At 44.9% G+C, this 20,162-nt stretch overlaps 1 long non-coding RNA gene across 2 annotated transcripts in view; it reads right to left on the bottom strand.

The window, feature by feature from the left end:
* Nucleotides 1–15,359, bottom strand: part of LOC137209856 (uncharacterized) — a 395,103-nt gene extending 379,744 nt beyond the window's left edge. Inside the window, exon 1 of one of the 2 annotated variants that reach the window (XR_010936138.1) lies at nt 14,965–15,359. This is a non-coding gene — a long non-coding RNA (uncharacterized lncRNA). Of the gene's footprint in view, nt 1–13,724; nt 14,008–14,964 lie in introns of those variants that run through there. The other variant, XR_010936139.1, reaches the window with a different exon arrangement.
* Between the last annotated feature and the right edge of the window lie 4,803 nt (nt 15,360–20,162).

Genomic DNA, 20,162 nt, shown 5'->3' with positions numbered 1-20,162 from the left:
TCTACCTGACTTCTGCTAACCAGTTCTAGATCAAACTTCAGTACTTGTTGCCTTTGCTCCTCCCCCTTATGACCCTTGGAGAAAAATGCCTTCTTGCTTCTGGTTACAGAGTAGTATCTATAACCACTTTGTAAGTGTCACCCTTGAAATCTCCTTCTTAAGAACTGTGATTGGTATATGTCTTCTGACTTGGGCCATACTCTCCTGATCAAAGCACTCTGTGTTCTTTGTTGCTTCTCGTCTTGTTTCCTTCGGCTGCTCCACCAGGGTCTGTTTCTAAGCCTACTTTTAGGATCTGCCTGCTAGAATACCCAGCTTTTTGCTTCCTGTCTTTTCACGTTTCCTTAATCGACCACAGGACTCAAAGAATCTATAGTCTATTCTCACTTCTTTTTTATTACTCTTATAAATGTTTTCAGCTCTAAGAGTCAATAAGCATTTCACAACTTTATCCCACCTTATTCTCTCTCCAGAGCATCTGCCCTCACCTGCAAAAGAACTATCTCTTACCTTCATAATAGCCTCATTCATACATTTATGGTGTAAATTTGCATGTTAGGGGAAAAAAATCTCTTAACTGCTTCCTTTAAGCATTTTATTTATTTATTTTTGTATTCTTATAGTTTTTGCTTTTTATTTATTTATTCTTTACATCTTTATTGGAGGATAATTGCTTTACAATGGTGTGTTAATTTCTGCTTTATAACAAAGTGAATCAGCTATACATATACATATGTTCCCATATCTCTTCCCTCTTGCGTCTCCCTCCCTCCCACCCTCCCTAGCCCACCCCTCCAGGCGGTCACAAAGCACTGAGCTGATCTCCCTGTGCTATGCGGCTGCTTCCCACTAGCTCTCTACCTTACGTTTGGTAGTGTATATATGTCCCTGCCTCTCTCTCGCTTAAGCATTTTAAAATACATTAGATTCTACATTGACAATTCCACCATTCTTCCTAGATTCTTCTCATGGTAGGAGCAGGGAGTTTGGAATCAAAGAAATACAAGTGGACCCCCAGCTTTGTGATCTTGGTTTTAAGATATTTATCATTGAGGCACCTTCAGTGCCTCAGTAAACTTGGAGTAAAAACAGCCAACTATCATGGTGTTCTGAAGGCTCAACAAGATTATATGATACATGGTAGGCACTCAATAAATGAAAACTATTTTTAGTAAAGAAAAAGCAAATCTCTACTTATGGGATGGGGATACTCAATTTGTGTTCATAGGAAGTCTGACGGGGAAAAAAAAGATATTTAAAATCAGTTTCATCATACTGGCCTCCAAATCCAACACCTTCAACAACATTTGTCTGAATGTGAGATGCTTTATTTTTCATTTTTGTAAAAAACTTCTGCATATGAAGAGACTATTTGGACCATTTTATGAAAGACCAGGGAACCTAGAATGAACTATTTGCTGAAACTGTCTGCACCTCTGAGCCCTGCACATTGCTGTGTCTCTGTAAATAGTGGTGTTGCCATCACTTCTGCCTAGAGCAAAGATTTAACTGCTCCATAAAGATGGCAGGGCCAAATAAAAGCTATTTCATTAATTCAGAAAATAGATTACTTTTGAGCCAAATCTCTGCCATCCTGATGAGAGACTGAGCTTGAAAATACAGCCACAGATCTGCTACACACTCACAGTGCTTGCTACCCAGTTACAGACACAAAGAAAACACCATCGGGCTTCCCTGGTGGCGCAGTGGTTGGGAGTCCGCCTGCTGATGCAGGGCACACGGGTTCGTGCCCCGGTCCGGGAAGATCCCACATGCCGCGGAACGGCTGGGCCCGTGAGCCATAGCCGCTGAGCCTGCGCGTCCAGAGCCTGTGCTCCGCAACGGGAGAGGCCACAACAGTGAGAGGCCCGCGTACCGCAAAACAACAACAACAACAAAAAAAACACCATTGATTTTATAATCAATAAAATGAATACTGAGGGTCAATAAAATTAGAATGGTGACAAAGGTCACATACAGGTTCCCCAACTTCTTGTTTGATTCTATCGTGTTCAAGCATTTAAACTCAATAGTTCCCACAAAGAGCACTAAGGTGAAGATGAAGAGACCCCCTACTGAAGGAGGGCGTTGGCAATCTTGAATCTTATTGGTTGTCCACCAACGGAAAAGATTCTGACAATACTACACCCTAAAGTGTACCTATTCAAAGTGTCTTATAATTCACATCTACTCCCTGCCCACCTCTCATACTATATCTGTTGTACAGACTAAACCCTGGACAGATACTTTCAAAAACCCTCCCTGAGTGAGAGCTTCTCATCCATTCATTTATTCATTCACTCATCAATATTCATTAAGAGCTTCCTATGGACCAGATACTAAGCTAAAGCTGTGGATACAATGAAGAATAAGAAAGACACTGTCCCCGTCCTCCAATAGGGGCAATGGCATCACCTTACAATAGAGTGCTAGGAGTCGGTAAGCACGGAGGGCTCACCAATGAGGTATCTGAGAAAGCCTAATGTTTTCACTGAAACCTGAAGAATGAACAGAAGGTAGCCAAGTGAAAGGGGAGAGTTGAGAGATGAGGCTGGAGGTAAGAAGAAACCAGGATTTATAACTCATGCTAAAGCCTTTAAACTTTATAATAGAAGTAATGGGGGGAAGGTCACTGGAGAATTGGGGTGGGGGCAGTCTGATAAGAATATTGTTCTAGGGACTTCCCTGGTGTCTCAGCGGTTGAGAATCCGCCTGCCAATGCAGGGGACACGGGTTCGAGCCCTGGTCCGGGAAGATCCCACATGCTGCAGAGCAACGAAGCCCGTGTGCCACAGCTACTGAGCCTGTGTTCTAGGGCCCACGAGCTACAACTACTGAGCCCACATGCCACAACTACTGAAGCCCGTGCGCCTAGAGCCCGTGCTCCGCAACAAGAGAAGCCCGCGCACCACAACGAAGAGCAGCCCCCACTCGCCGCAACTAGAGAAAGCCCGCGTGCAGCAACAGACTCAACACAGCCAAAAAAAAAAAAAGAATATTGTTCTACTTTTTTATTATATTTTCTGATTTTCTCATCATAAACATGTATATTGATTTTACAACAAGAAAGTCAGTAAGGAGTAAATTTAAGTTTGAATTAATAAAAAGAAAGATAAAATAATAGTAAGAAAGTAAGGCTGAGCCAGAAATCTCTTGGTATTTTTTTAAATGTATATTATCATAGTCTTACTGGAGACAGACCATAAGTTTAGCTCTGAACTTATAAGAAACCAATGAAAAGCAGGAAAATCCACTAGTTTCTTAAGGCACAAGATCCATGAACAAGAAGGCCAGAATGGCTAGAAAGGAAAAAGTGTGGAGAAAAAAGAAGGAAAGGAACTAGAAGAGTAGGTGGTAGGTAGATGGTGTGGGTCACTGTTAAGGACTCCGGATTTTATGCTGAGTGAGAGAGAAAGTTTTGTGTGGTTTTGAGCTGTCCAGCAAAGTGACCTGATTTACAGGTTAACAGTTCACTTTGGCATCTCTGTGGGGGATGGACTATCTTGGAGAGCAGGAGAGTCAAGAGTAGAAATAAGGATACCAGTCCGAAAACTACTGCAGTAGATCAAGAGAGAATGCCAGTGGCTCAGTGTAAGATGGCAGCGGTAAAGATAGGGAAATGTGGTGGGACTTAGGAAAGATGGAGTTGATAGGGTTTACTGATGGATGGGTACGGGTGAGAGAGAAAGGGGAATCCAGGATGGCTTCTAGTTTTTTTGTTTGTTTTCTTCTAGGGAATGGGTATATCATTTACTGAGAGAGGAAAAACTGGGAGGATTTGGCAGGGGATAGATTTGGGGAGAGGTAGGAGATCAAAAGCTCTGTTCTGGACATGTTAAATTTGAGATGCCTTTTGCACATTTGTCTGTTAAAAAAGGCTTATTAACAAAGACAAGTCCTTATTTCATGGCATGTCAGGAAGTATGGCAAAGTGAAGGAATTTGGTAAGAAAGTTGAAGAAATACCTTGATGCTAAAAGGCTCTTTTCTAAGTACAAAAGTTTTCTGAATACCATAGCCATTAGCTTTATTTGCCAGAACTTGGCAATCCTGTCTCAGAATTCTGGGTTTTTCAGATCTGAGAAGCTTCTGCAGGGCCCCTAATAGGGTTCCTTCTCTGCCCCCTTCTTCACTCATGTTCATTCAGATCATTCTAGAAATGTTTTCTCTCCCTCACTTCCTGCAGCCCTCCTATACCATCCTATGCTCAGCCCTGGAAACGTTTCCTTTGAGGACTAGGGATTCAGTTTTGACTCTCAGGGTAACGTTGGTGCTAAGACTTTACTCCTACTCTCAGGAAGGAGGATCAGACCTTTGGGAAGTAATCCTGAAATAGTTATCTCTGGGCCCTGCCCAACTATCACCTGGCCAAACAGGTTGCCTCTCAGGAATTCTCAGGCGCTGAACCAAGCCCTTTTCACGGATCAGAATTATAGGGTTGGGTTTTTCTATGAGACTCAAACAAGATAATGATTAGAAAAGCAATTTTAATGAACTGTGATGTTATGTCTCCTCTATTTGAACCCAGAATGGCTCAAGAACCCCAGGTTCTTTATTCCTTCAGCATTATTAACAATGTGCCAATCACCAATATGTTTCAAAGATGTTTTATTATGGAAAACTCACAGACCAATAGGAGAGACATTCGTAAGATACACTTGCAAAAAGAAGTGCGTATCGAAGTGCACAGAAACCCAGAGGATGGGGTAGCTCCCTCCTCCTGGGAAGGAGGTGACAAAGAGGCAATGTACCCTACAGGGTGTGAAGAAGAGCCATTAAAGAATTTTAAATATGATCAGTTTGAATGTTAGGAAATACAGTGGCAGCAAGAAAAGAGAATAGATTGGAAAAGGGTGAGAAGGGAGACCAGGTAGAGGCTATTATAACATTCCATGAGAGAGATGGTGATGATGTCTGAACTAAAACAATTATCCCAGGGATGGACGGGAGAAGATGGATTCTTGAGATATTTACATGGTAAAAAGAATTTTTAAAGACCACTTCCTGCCTATATTCTGCCTACTTAAATATTCAGAAAAGGGGGAGAAACCATGGACGATGAGAAAGATTCTGGCTCGAATATGATCTTGGCTATAGCTTTCAAGATGCAATGTATACATTCAATGCTTTAGTTTGAGTTTTCCATAGATATTTAGCCCTGCTTTCTCCCAATGCAAATCCGTTTTCCTTTACTGAATTTCTTCAAATGACATAATGGGGGAGACTCCAAACAAGTCCAGCAGAAAAGACTTTTTCTGAGAAGAACGGCCAATAATACCATAATGTCAAAACTGTCCAGGAAGATTGAGATGTGTCTCCTGGATGGTTGCTTAAGTGAGATATCACCTGCAAACTGCAAAGAGTGCCTGGTACTTCAGAGCTACTCAATAAATGTTAACTATTTTGCCATTAAGGTTTAGTCATCAGCACTGATCACAGGCTTTCTCTAGATGGTTAATTAATCACCAAGTATTTCAAGCAATATGTATTTATTGAATACGTGCACAGCTCTCTGCAGGCATTACTCTCTGCCACGTAGTTTGCCTGGAGTTGATCCCTGGCCCACAAAAATACTCTTTGGAAACATAGCGTAAAACAATAGGGAGGGAATCAGCCTAGGAATTGGGAGAACTGGTTTGCAGCACAAGGCGGGCATGACGTTAACCCACTGCACTCACTTTACATTTGAGGAAACTGGTAGCGCTCCCTGCCTTATTCACTTGGTTAGAGGCGGAGCCAGCCCTAGAAGTAGGGGCTCCTGACTCCTTGACCAGTGCCTTTTCCAAGACACCTCATACACATGAGACCCAATCACCCTGGAAGGCTACCACGTGGTCTAACTTACTTCCCTGCACAGGTGATACTACTGTGATAAGTTACTCCTGAAAACCTCAAACAATTCCTTAAAATTAGGTCAAGCGGGTCAGATAGACCAGCTCAGTATAAACTCATGCCTGCTAATTCAGAGGCAGAGGCTGCCATGCCTTCGGACACTGTGTACATATCAGAAACTGGAGATAAGTGACAGTTTGGATTCATTGTGATTCGGCGGTTTATTTTCACAAACATATTTTTCTAGATTTCCACCTAAAAGACAAAAGTAACCGAATATATCAGCACACACACACACACACACACACACACACACACACACACACACACACCCCTTAAGCTTTATAGGTAAAGCCAGTAGAATTCACCGTTTTCTACCAAGAGTTCCATTGTTATTCGGCTAGTTAAAATGAGCTTTAAGCTCTCCAAGAAATTCATCTGTGTTTTGAGTCTGCTAGGTACACATTTGAACAACCCCAATATTGAGATACATTACATATGAACACAGAACTTCTGCATCTTTAGCATTTCTGAATTTGTAGCCTTGAAAACTAAATTAAGAAAATGGAATTTATTAGCCATGTTCAAACCCATTAATTAATTAGTATTCACTATCTCTTTTGCAAGTAAGCAATTTTATCTCCATTTGGGGGATGAAGATGACGAAATGAAATCAAAGTCAAAAGAACTATACTGGCTCACCTGAGATTTAGCTCCAAATAAAACTCAAGATCTAATGATTATTCGGCTAATATTTTGGTCGCTGACATCATGGTACTAATCTGAAAGAATCCGTATGAGTAAGTGCCCTTACTGTTTCTCTCCCTTTGTTCCCCACAGTGACCCTCAATCCTTGATTTTGAGCAGTACTACAAACAGTAAGGTACATCCAAAAGCATAACTTCCAAGGTCATTTGTATCTTTGAAGCAAACACCTGGTGTGCTCTCCAATGTTTAATTCCAATCCAAAAGCCACTATATTAAACTTTAATATTCTTTCATATTTTCATCATCATTTACCAAATCATTTTAATCACCAAAATACTGCAAATGTTAAAGTACTACTCTATCTTTTTTAACCTAATTTCCTCTGAGTTTTTAGCTCAATGAAAAGAATTCTTAGATTACTTACATTAAGGTCTTTACTTTTTCAGAAATAGCCTTTTATATGAGCAACAGTCATTTAAAGATTTTAATGTAAGACTCTTGAAAGAAAATTAATGTTTCAACAAGAAACTATAAAAAAATAGAAGGATTAATTTAACTGGAAGTTAAATGTTTTCTAACCTACCACTTATATTTTGATTTTTGTACTTGATATTATTTATCATTTTCAAGGTGTTCACCAGTATTAATAAACTTTTACAGTTCCAATTAAAATAAGGATTACCACTCTCATGATAAGAAAACTGAAGCAGAGAATTATATTCAGTATACTCATATCTAGAACACTCCACGCAATACAGGTAAATTACCAACATACTCTTATTTTTCCTTTCTTTGAGAATTAAGCACTAAATATCAAACATTTAATAAATGCAATATAATGAATCAAGGGCTTGAAAGAGTTAATTCTGCTACAGAATGATGCCTAACCTCAATAAAGAACTAGCCCAAGCCCTTGAAGGTTCAGATTCAGGATTTAATTGGCTTGATTGTGCATTAGGATGTGAAATAGGATAGCAAAAAAAAAAAAAAAAAAAAAAAAAGCTTTCTTAAAATAAATATTAAAGAACTGGGAAAAGAAGGAAAAAGAATCATCAGATCCCCAAATTAAATATCTGAGAAGCAACTGCCTATGCGACTGCCTTTGCCCAATTTCTGTTTCACAGTAGAATGCAACATAAAATGCCATTTCATGTATAGATAGGTGTATAAGGAGGTTTGGTCCCAAGCCCATCAGTTCACACACCCATGTGAATAAAAGGCGGCCCAAGTCAACATCCTGGTGAAGGCACTGAGGGGGAACTGAGCAGTCTAAGCCAGAGAATAGAGTCTTCGAGAGGAGCGTATGGCAAAGCATAGGCGCTTTGGCCCCTGGGACCGAAGCCTAACGTAACCACAGGAAGGAGAACATAAAGAAAGATAAGTCTGGGAAAATCCATGGTGATTAAATCTTGACTTCTGCCACGAATGCTTATGAGGAAAATAAATCATGTGAGATATTCCTGGTTTAAGAAAAAGACTGCAGGTTCTGGAAACAAGCTTATCTGAATTCTAATCTGGATTCCAAAATGTGTTAGCGGTGTGACCCTGGTCAGGTTACATAACTCTCCAGAGTTTTCTCATCTCTAAAATGAAGAAAAATTAACACTTACCTTGATGGGTTCTGGTGAGAATATATGAAATAACGTGCTGTAAAAGAGCCTGGCAGGACGTTCAACATATAGTAAACCAGACTACATGTCAGTTCCCTTTTCTTCCCGCCTTCCCTTGGTCTTAAAGATCAGGGGACACAACAGACAACCTCTCTTACAATCCAACAATTCTGTCATCTCCCAGGCAATTCAGATTTTTGAGTTCCCTTAATCTCTTGATCCACCTATACAAGTATATTTCCTAACTAGAGACATTGTAAAACTGCAGAATTATTTGTCCTAGTTTGTTTGACTTCTTTTGATGTTCTAAAAAGTCCTTGATAACCACGTTTATGTGTGTCTGCATTCCAACTTTAAAGTAAGGCCATTCTCATATCTCAGCAGCTATGCCTACAATCATTTGTCATCTCTCTCTCTCCCCTTACATACACACACACACACACACACACACACACACACACACACTCTTTAGAAAGGGAAGCAAACATGATCAAAATAAAATTATCAAGGGAGGGCAGCTCATTCCCCTTCTTTCCAGATCCAGAAAACTTCAAAAACCTAGAGAGTTCCTGAAGGTTTGAGACTGTGCTTAGGCAGTGTCAGAGGTACGGTTCAGATCAGTAACCTCAGGCCACCTTAAGCCCACCCTAGATGAACATGACACCTGCAATCTGGTCTTCTCCATGCCTGTGGCCTGACCTCCGGACACCAGAGGGAGGCTTGTGCTCAGCAAGGACACTAGTCGAAGACATTTAGCTTCTTAGAAGAGTGGAACGTTCAGAAGAAAGAAACAGACAAAAATTGAGTAAAGTCTCTTCATTTAAGCCCTCACCTGAAAGGTTTTAAAGAGTAACTAACAAAGCAAGCAAACCCATAGCAGAGTATATGCATCTGTCCACAGGGTTGACTCAGCGGCACTAAAGTCTGAGAGGAGAGGGAGGAAAGAGAAGGGAAGAGAGTGATGGAGGAAGAGGACAGAGAGAAGAGGAGGGAAAGGAAGAGAGAATGAAAGCTTAATCACAAAGCTCATTTTCTTTAAAGCTGTAGGAATCACTAGGATTGATGCCAACAAACCCAGGTCCTCAGCAAAGCATGAAATTGTTATTACTCTACAGCTGGAGAAACTGTGGCTCTGCTCCTGAGGACTAGGTCCTCCACAAAAGCCCAAGGAATCTGTCACGTCAAGCTTAGCAGCCCTTCTGACCCAGGCCCAGAGGCACAATCTCAATTCCTCCCAGGTGGCCCCTGAGTGACTCTTCCCGGCTAGACTCTGCGGCAACGTATATGCACAAAGAAACCTGTTCATCCCTGAGGCTCAGGGGATCATTGAAACCACCTTGGGATAAAAAGCAGTTGAGATATTGCTGAGTCTCAGCTGGCTGGTTTTATAAAAGCTGCCTTTCAGAAGAAGCCGGAGTATCTAGAAAAACTCTTGAGATGTTCATAAACATCAGTTAACTGTGGTCTTCAGGAAACGGGAGTTTGATTAAAGCTAGTTGCAATGCAGTGCAATTATCTATTTTCATGGCTATGTATTTTTTCCCTCCCCATAGCTAAGACCTTTTCTCTTCTAATGCTTTTTTTCTTACAAAATACGTTCAAGCAAATGTTCTCGTTTTTAGGGTTTTAATTTTAAATATGGAATCCATGCATCTGCAATGTACATGCAAACTACTGGGAACTAAAACATCGTGCACATACATAAAACATAACATTACATTGCTGCAGACTACCATGAACTCCAAAGGGCCAATCCTGATGTGAGACCTGAGTCACTCTCCTGCCTCTGTCTCCTACCAATGTCGTCAGGTACAGAACAAATGATTTTTGTGAAAGCTTAGTTTTCCTAGGATCTCTTAGGCACTTTGAGTGGAGCGGCAGGAGAATGACAGAGAAGGAAAAGCTTGAAAGATGGATCCTTTCCTGGCACACGGGACTGGTTCAGTATCATGAGCAGCATGTCACCAACTCTACGTGATGCGTAGACTCAGCTGCCCACACCTCCTCCTGTCTCACACCCCTGCTCTCACTAGTTTTCCCACAAAAAGCAATAAAACATACGAGGGGCACTGGAGGAGTGCAGGGATGTGTATCTACATTCTGGTCCATAAAAACACAAAAAAACGAAACACAACAAACAAAAGCCTCGTAGCTCTTTCCCATAATCTCAACATAGCTAGTGTCCTACAGCATCTCCAAAGAGCCTCCTTAATTGAAAGAAAAACTTGTATCAAACTTATAGTCTCAGTCTCTGATTACCAGGGCAAAAAATCCAAATATAGAAGTGTTTCATTTTGTGTTTTTTACCTTGTAGGTATTTCTAAGATTTAGCTTTCATTTTTTAAAAACTACCATAAAGGAAGAGAGTGCTGAATAATTCCTTTCAAACTGATAATAAACATCCATAAACCACTGAAATTAAAATGGTTTAAACACACACACTCACACACACACACGCACACACACACGTATCTTAGGTGCCTTTTGTGAAATCCTCTAGAATACTCTGCTTTGTCACAAATGGTTATATAAGCAGATAGATTTCTGGATGAAAAATTGTTGTGTAAGTCAAAATGGAGTTTATAGCATGTGTATCAAAATGCAGTTAGTTGAAGGAAATATTAAACTAAGAAGCACTGTGGAAATAATTTGGGGAGGTGGGGTGGAGTTTCATTCAGAAGCTTGATTTTCTTTTGTTTCCAAAAAGTGAGATGTCATGTCTTGGTATGTGCAGAAATACATCAGGGATGTTTAGATGTAACACATGTAAACCTAATGAAAATTTTCCATTAAAAATTACTTTTGCGGTACTCATGAAGTATTTAAATCGAAGAATCAAATAAACACATATCATGTGAGGTTCTAGTTTCCTAAAAATAACTTGGAATCTCTAGTGAGGTGGAAGTTTATAAATAAATAAGTACCAGGTTGAGTCTCCCCACAGAAGTCAGATCTATAAAACTAACCAGAATTCTCTGGCAACGGGGCAAATCATAGGGGGCAAGTCAAATTTCTATCAGCTCCTTTTTACCTTCTATCATGAAAAACTGCACTGATTGATTTTTAGATAAAAGAAAAAGTAGCATGTATCAAAGCAACATTTGGTAGAGTTTACATATACACTTCCTGATAACCTATTGATACTATATTTTATCAGATCACGTGGATATATACTGGAACTGAACTTGACAAATTCTGTTAAGATGGAAAAGTGTCTGAATTATATGCATCTGCCAGGAAGAATAAATGCAAAAACTGAAATATGTTTCAAAATAAACATTTCAGATTGCATATACTTTTCATTTTATAACCACAGGCTTTGCCACCTAACCTTCATTTCGATAAAGATACACAAGTTCTGTCAAGATATTTGTTTCCTTTGGAGCCTGAGAGTTTTTTTAATGTGCCATTTTTTTAATGTCCAGATGGATTTTTTAAGGCAAAAACAATTTCCAGGATATAGATGACTTAGCTACCTACAAAGTAATTTTTATGATGTATTAAACCTATGATCCAATCTTTAGGTTCTTCTTACAGATGTATTTTCTTTTTTTAAAAAAATGCAACTGTATGTATACACTACTGAATAACTGTACTTTGGAATAATGATTTCATAGAGATATATTAAATTTAATAACTATTGCTTCTGTGGTAAATAATACCAACAAATAACATTTCCCTCTTTAAACATTTGCCGAATATAATGTTTATGTATTATTCTTTTCTCCTTTGACAAATGTGGAAGCTATTCCAATTTCCATACAAATTCACTGGTATGTTTAAGGGGATGTCATTACAAAGCTATTTAGTTAATTTCTTAGCACCACCCCCCAACAAAAAAAAAATGAAAGAATGAAAGAAAAGAAAAGTATTTGGAGTCTATAAATATGTTTTAACATGATGTGCTGTGTGATGATATATACGCACACTCAACGTATTATATATTAAGATTAGAGCTTTCCTCGACTCTCTGCTTATTCCACAGAACTCACTCAGAAGATAATCTATGAATGATCAGTCCCATTTAGTACATACCTTCAGATTACAAATAAAACTACACACACACACACGTATAACAACGCTTCCCTTAAGCAAATGAGGAAGTCAACCAAAATACTGAAAGGAAAAACAGGACATAAAATTGTCATGTCCCGCGAATGGATTTGTGGAATGAATATATTCTCTGTATCCACACCCTCTGAACACTTTTCTGAGAGAGTGGAGCTTTCTTTGGCAAATATGTTTTTTATAGAATAGTCCTTTTAAAACATTCCATTTTAGGTGACACACTGTTAGGTATTAGACAGATTCCCACTCTTTTTCTGAACAATCTTATTTGCTCATTTGGAAAACAATTTGTGAAAGAATTATTCATTGTTCTTATGCATACATTTTAAAAATAATTCACCACACATGACAAAATTATTTTCAAAGTATATACAGAAAGAGAAGAATACTAAACTTTCCCCTGCCTACATGTGAGAGCTTGTCAGCATTCAACTCCAAGGCCTTTAATCCCAGGCTTTAAATTATTCAGATAACAGTTGATTACTCCATTGCAAGAAGCGTTGAGCTCTGCAAAATCTGAGTAACACAATATTTTCTACATAAAAAAGCCCATCTCAAATAGTAGGCACCTAAGTAAAACACTTTCTGAGACCAAACCGTGCAACCCATTTTTTTGCATTTACTGCATAAACTCTGGTAACTACCACTGTAGTTTCGTACGAAGTAATTCTGCAATCTTGCTTTCATTACCAAGCCATCTAGTTCTACAGCTTAATTTGCTGAAGACACAATCCTCCACCCATACATTTTCTGGGTTTAAAATCTTCTTTGAATCATAACAAGGGAAATGGTTAGTTATGTCACTCAGGAATCCAGAAGTGCACACAAACGAAATTTTAAACTTAAAAGAATACTGCTTTGACATTCACTCCTATTTCTTTAGGAGAATAACTGTCTTATGTCTTTTGACCACCAAGAGCCAATATCTGCTGCCTCTGTTCAGTTATACACATCAGCCATTACAAAAGAGCTTTGCTCACTTGGCTAAATTACAACCTGAGTAATGTAAAACAGACAGAAACACCAAGAACTATTGGCTTCCAACCCCAAATCAAAAGGCGACAAAATTTTGCCATCACAAATGTCTAGCTGAGTTCCAAATGGATTAAATTAATCCATAAAGCTGATGTAGGTAGCATTCCACTTTGATGTACATGTGTCCATATATGCCTGAGCATGTGTTCATAATAAGCCCATAACCAGATAAATGAAAGAAATACAATTAGGTTACAAACATCAAATAAGCTCTGTAAAAATTATCAAAGTTGAACAAAGAACCCACTGATTTTCGTGGTATGGAACATTTTGAACCATTTTCTTCCCTAAAACTACTCATCACATTCTTTCCCTTAAATCCTTGTCTAAGCACGGGAATCATCAATTCCTCTTGATTCTAGCAAGCGAGTTTAGTCTTTTCAGACATCCGGACTGAAACATGATGAAGTAGAGAATCTACAGATTGCATTCACTATCACCAAAAAGTACCACATTTGACTATTGCTCATACCATTTGGAAACCAGTCCTCACATGACTACTGGCCTGACACCTCATCCATCAGCAGGGTGCCCAGAGCAGAGCTGGACCGTCTTCCTTGCGCCATCTCCAGAGTGGAGGCCCAGCTGGGAAACAGGCTTATCTTCCAAGAGCGATTAGATCTTTAAGATCAGGCTTTAGCAATCTGACCTAAAGCCATCCTTCCTCACAAGAAAGTCTCCAAGCTCTTCAGAGGAAGAGACGGGGAGGAAGGCAAACGAGGAGAAATCTAGGTCTCCGTGGCCTGCTTAGAAACTTTGTTGTGTCAGAGAAACTTTGGCCACTGGAGGAAAGTACCCTATGGTTGCTCTGGCTTTAGAAAGATCTGTCCAGGGCTTCTCAATCTTCTTTTCACCCCTCTCTCTCCCTCTCTCCCCTCTTCTCTTGTTTCAGAAGGGGCCGCTGGTCAGCGCTGATTAATAAGTGTTTTTTGTTGTGAAGTGTTGAATAATAGAGGATGGCCGGTGACCCAGTAAAGACTAAAGCTTGCTCTGGTTCATTGTGGCAAGCTGAGAAAGGGGCTTTCGGCCCGGGACCCCGAGCACTGACCCGCACACATCCCGCGGATCGCCTATTCATCCTCACAGCCCTGCAGTCGCCCAGGCTCCCATTGTTCGCCAAGCAACAATGGAGATTTCGCAGGGAAAGTAAAGCTCCTTTCAGATCCCTCTGTGATGTTTTGCATTTAGGGAAACACCGACCTCCACGTTTTTCCCCGACATCTTTCCTCACGGCAGTTAGAGCCGTTGCTTTTCGGGGAAACTTGTGTGAGTTTGGCGCTTGTTCGCCAAACACCAGTGTCCGGGGAGGCGAGACGGGGTGGAAAGAGGAGAGCCCCGGAGATTTTTTTTTTTTTTTTTTGAAACGCATTTAGAGGACGGAAGCCGCCTCTAGGGAGACAGGCGAGAGGGGGGAGGGGAGAAGACGTTTCCTCGCCGGGGTACCCCGGGCGGCGGGGGCTTCGGGGCTGAGAGGCGGGCGGGCGGGCCCGCGGCCCCTCCAGGCCGGCCAGCAAGGCGCGCCGTCGCTGCGCCTTCCCCCCTCTCGCCTTTCTTCCCCGCGCCACGCTCCGCGCCTCCGCTCCCGAGAGCCGGGCGGACCCGCAGGCCCCGGCGACCCTCCCTGCCCGGGCGCGCTCCGGGGCCGACGAGGCCGGGCGAGGGCGCGACGGGACAGGGGGCCGGGGCCGCGTCTCCGTCTCCGAGAGACTTACTTCTGCTCTGCTCTCCTGCACCCGGCCCGGGGCCGCCTTCCTAAGCTTCCCGTCGGCTCGGGGCGGGGGCACGGGGCCAGGCCAGGCCGCGCGGAGACTCGCCGGGCCTACTTGGGCCGGAGCCCCTGCCGTCTCCGCCTCGCCTGGGCGGCCCTCGAGCGGGCGGCCGGCCGACCGGCCGGACCCCGACCCCGGGACGGGCCGCGCGAACCCGCCGCCCCCGAAGCCACGGCTGCGTCGAGACCGCGGGCCTCGGCTCGTCGCGAATGCTCGCGCACCGCCCGACGCGTGCAGGCGAGGGTCGGGAGGTCAGCGGGTCAGCCGAGAAACGCCGGAGGAGGGTGGGGAGCTGGCGGCTCCCCGTGGCCAAAGGAGTGGAAAGTCCGCTGGGGGGTCGCGCGGGCCCGGGGGAGGCAGAGGGCGCGGGCTCGCGGGACCCGAGCCGAGGGCGGGGAGGGGGCGCCGCGTGGGGCTGCGCGAGGCCGGCCTCCCGGGACAGGCCGGGTCCCCGCCCTCGCGGCCGCCGGGACCTGCCACGCTCGGGTTCCGCGTCCCCGCACGCCCCGGCGCGCGCCTGGGCGCGGGGTGAGGGCGAGGGCGAGGGGCCGCGCAGGCTGCGCGGCCTGGTGGGCGGCGGGAAGCTCGCACTGCGCCTGCCCGTTCGGCCCCGGCCTGCCGCCCTGCGCTCCCCAACCGCTCCTTGACAGCTCCCCGAGCTGGGAGAGGAAGAAGAGGAGGAGGAAGAGCAGAAGAAGGAGGAGGAGGCGGCAGCGGCGGGCGACGAGCTGAGGGCAGCGCGGGGGGAGGAGGGCTCATTGTCCGGTCCCCCCAGTCCAATTGATATGCTAATCCCTTTTCTGATGCCATAACAAAGAACACCTTTGCACTTTTAAAAGACTTTTGTGCCCTGGCTACAGAAGTTTATTATCCACTAATTAGCAACAACTTCTGGCAAAGAGTTGGGTTACATTTTCATATGCTCCGAGCCCGGACGACGAGATGCGCAGGGCAGGAGGAGGTTTGCGCTCCTGGCAAACGCGAAAAAAACCCCGGGGCTGGAAAGGAGTCGCCCGCTCAAATTCTGGGCCGAAGGCGGGAGGCGGGGATCGGAAGCTCTGTTCTCCGAAGGGACCGAAGAGTGCCCAGAAGAAGGTTCTTTGGGCGGGGGACTGAGCGATCCCTGGGCCCAGGATGTTAGATGACCTTATTTGATCCGGCACTGTGGCCCGCGTCGGGAGAGCTGCGTGGAGGCGGCGGCTGCGGGCTGCTTTGCAGGTGTCCCGGCCCAGCCATCTGTTTGGGGTGAGGGTGAAAGGCCCGGGCGAATGTTCCAGCATTCTCCTCTGATCTCTTTAGCTTTTTTTTCCTTTGCAGCCTCTACTTAGAATAACCCGCGGGCGAAGGAGCGGCCCATGCGTAGGAAAGTCACCCGCAGCCTGGGTCTCCTCCTAAGGCCTCCCCACCGACAAGACTGAAATTCCAGGACCCGGAAAGATGAGGCAAAGTTGGCATCGCTAGAGGCGGGGCGGGGGTGGGGGATTTGCCGGATTCGGGGCCCACCGGGATCGTCTGAGGTGGTCACCCCACAGAGCACACCCTTCTGGCTAAGCAGAGGACAGAGCCGCATCTTCCCAGGGGCCGGATGCTGTGCGCACCGCGTGACCCTGCCTCCTTCAAGCTTTGGCAAGAAGTTGCCGATCTTTTAACAGCCCCACATCCCAGGTCAATAAAGTGGAAACGGATAGAATGAGCATCATCCGGTGAAAGATAAAGGGCGGGGGGACGAAGTGCGTTCCTTCTAGTGTCTCCAAAGAGAACGTCGTCTCTCGCCGCTAGCAAAACACCCGTACAGCGAGGCCTTCGGTCTGGGCTCAACCGAAGAGATGTTCTATCTTAGGTAATCTGAGCCCCCAAACCCAGCATTTTTAGTATGTATATTCCGTCTTCTAGAAATCATCTTGCATTTTTGGTTTTCACTTTTTGCAAGAGACCCCGTTGGGGGGGTATTGTTGAATTTTTCCCAAGCAGATGTCAGCCGGGTGCTGGAGGCCTTTGCGTCCTCCTGCGACAGCAGAGGCCGCAGAGTCCGGTTTGATAAATGTTCAGGGTGAAACATGGCCTTACTCAAAACCCCAGAGTGATTTAAGGTATAAGGGTGAATATTCAGAGGCGGGAGGTGACAAGTTATAGTGTTCCATCCCCTTTCGATGGAACGGCGCGCGCTGTTATCTGCAGCCCGAACCTCTCTGGTATCCGAGGGCAATGTTTCCGAACAAACGCTGTTAGAACCAGAAAATAGGGGGCCAGGAGGCGGGGGCTGACGACTTAAGGGAATATTGCTGAAGAAAATACAAAGAAGATAACCAAGATATTAGTGATATTGGATCTCATGATCTCCCAGACAGGGATCTCAGGAGCAAGAACATATGCCCAGATGTCCCCTGAGCAGTGGCCGTGGGTGGGGTGAGGGAGGAGGTGGGTGGTGAGTGTGGGGTAAGAGGAGGGCTCTCTGTTGTCACCCTCGGCCCCCTTCATTGAGGATGAACAATAGCCGGGCCTGGGGTTTTTTCTGAAAGAGAAACTGCAGGAAGGCAGAGTTGCTTTTTGTGCCCCAGCCCTTTAGAGGAGGGGGAGCCATACACATGACCCCCCCCCCGACCACTGGGCGGTGTCCGCAAGATCTGGACCCCTCAGAGACTCTCTGAGGGCTTTTTAAAAAGAAAGAAAGGAGAGAGAGAGAGGAAAGAAAGAGGCGCCGGCCCTGTCGCCTGGTAAGGCCCACTCAGCCTCCGGAAGAAACCCTAGCAAAACGGAGAGACCCTCAGAAGTCTCCAGGCCGGGTGGAGGGGAGAGTGAAAATCACACACTCTCGCATGGTGTCAGCCTCCCCCCTCCCCCCCCTCCCCCTCCCTCCCACCGCATCCCCATGTCTGATCACAGTTGATTCTGCTTACGTGTGTATTTCAGATTAAGGATGTATTTATTTATTTATTTAATCCTTCGGCTCTTCCCACACCACAAAAAGACTTAATTCCTTTCCAAGGCAAAGGGTTGATTTTTAAAAGGCTCCATTTTAAATCAATGGGGAAAATCAGACGACTGTGACCTTGACGTGTGAAATGGGGGAGGGGCGGGTAGATTTGGGCCCAAACCCTTGGCCTCTCCATTTCTGGGGCGTCCTAGGCCCTTTCTAAGGGCACCAGCGAGAAGGGGGGGGGGTATTTTCAAAGGTTACCATTAACAGTTTATTCGCTAAAGTTGGGAACTTGGTATTTTCATATTACGTGAAATACATGATTTAATTATATTCCAAAAACAAATTAAGGACAGGCCCTTCTACACAAATTGGAGGCAGCTAAATGCTCTTTTGTGCCTGCAGCCCTCGGGTTGTTAAAGAGGCTGCTGATGCATGAGAAGTAAGTGAGTGATTTAACTCATTGGGATGCAGGAAGCGACCTGCCCTCTTTTGAAAAAAAGAGAGAGAGAGAGGGAGAGAGAGAGAGAGAGGGAGACAGAGACTGAGACTTCGAGCTGGAGAAGAGAGAGGGAGGGGAGAGGAGGGAAAAGGAGAGAGAGAGAGAAGAGAGGGAGAGAGAGAGCGAGAGGGAGAGAAGGGGACGCAGAGGGAGGGAGGCAGGGAGACCAAACCCCCGCTTTCCTGCATTGAAAGCTTCTGAATTTCAAGCAGAAAGTAGAAGCAGCCCCACACGGCAATGAGCGTCTTTCCTTGGGCTGCATGTGCAGAGCGTAGACAATGAAAATCTCCATCCCCCTCCCCCATCCCCGCTAGGCTACAAGATTTTTGTTTTCGTTCCTTCTCAACGATGGAAGATGTGGAAAATCAAGTACCTAGAGATGTGTATATATTTTGAAAACAAACAAACAAACCAAACAGGCTGAGACGCGGATTACCCAAACGCGCGCCGGCTGTAAGTACGATCTTTTCCTGCGGTAGCCCGGCTCTGCGTCGCCGGCGGGATGGAGAGTGTTCGCTTTGTGAGTCGGGGGCGCCGGGTGTGTTTTGGTGATTTTATTCCCAGGGCTGTCCTCGAAGCTTGCACTTTCCGCACGTGAGCGGGATAAGTGTTCCGCCCGTGGTGGGCGTGCAGAGCAGGGCACTGGCTGTCTTGGATGCGGCGACTTGGAGCGGCGGGAGGGGGACGGCGGGAGGCGCCGAGCCGAGGGGTTCCCGCGTAGCGAGCATCCTCGAGAGCCTCGCGCCCGGCTCCGGGCTGCAAGGTTGGTTCCTGGCAATGGATGGAAATCAGGTCACCGAGATCCTTAAGCTCCCGGACTACCAGACGTGCCGGGGGGACGGGATGGAATTGGAAGGAGAGATCCGAGGAAGAGGAGGAAGGGAATGCCAGCACCGCCGGCCTGGAATGGAGTCTGGGGCCGCCGCTGGCCCGGGCCCTCGGTTTGCGGGACTGAGTCTTGCCGGGGTTAGCTGGCTAGCTAACATCGCGCCTTCGTAGGTAGATGGGTCTTCTCTCTACACCTCAAATAAAGGATCCTCTGGTGACAGGGGCTGAGTGAGGGTGGGAAAGTGTGTCTCAGAGCGCCCAGGCGGGAGAATTGTGGTTCTGGGGGAGGTATTTTTTTGGCCTCTTGGAAATGTGCAAGAATTCCGCGGGCTCACGCTTTCTTTGTGTGCCGGGCAGCGCCAGGCGCTTTGTGCTTCACAAGGAGAAAATGGCGAGTCCTATTGTGTTTAGGCCATTTTCTTCCGGTACGAGGATTTTCCCAAGTGCTAAAGACTTCTTCGGAAAGTAGCCTTCTCTTGCCCGGAAAAGTGTGAATCGCTGTAGTTCGGCCCCGTGGCCTGGGGTGGGTACCGACCTCAGATTGGGCAGGAGCCTGTTTTCTTACCGTTGGGATACTTGTATCGAAACAAAAATATGACCAGTTTGTGCAGGTCGATGCCCTTCAAAGATCCGCAGTGGCTCTCAGGGATTCGGAAAATAAGTGTCTGTTTATGTGTGTTTATATACATATATATAAATAACATACTTTTCCTGATAATCTGAAGGGAAAGATAAAGGACAAAAGACACTTAAGTGTTTGTAGGAAGGAGGAAAGTTTTTTCTTTATTGTTTCACCCCCTCAAGGAACCCCCAGGAGAGGTTAAATGTTACTCTGCCAGGTCAATCTTTTGTTTTTTAAACCGAAGGTGAAACGTTATTTTGGACAGAAGGAAT

This window comes from Pseudorca crassidens, chromosome 17 (genome assembly GCF_039906515.1).
Source record: "Pseudorca crassidens isolate mPseCra1 chromosome 17, mPseCra1.hap1, whole genome shotgun sequence".
Lineage (NCBI taxonomy): Eukaryota > Metazoa > Chordata > Mammalia > Artiodactyla > Delphinidae > Pseudorca > Pseudorca crassidens.
This window is presented reverse-complemented; position numbering and strand designations above follow the sequence as displayed.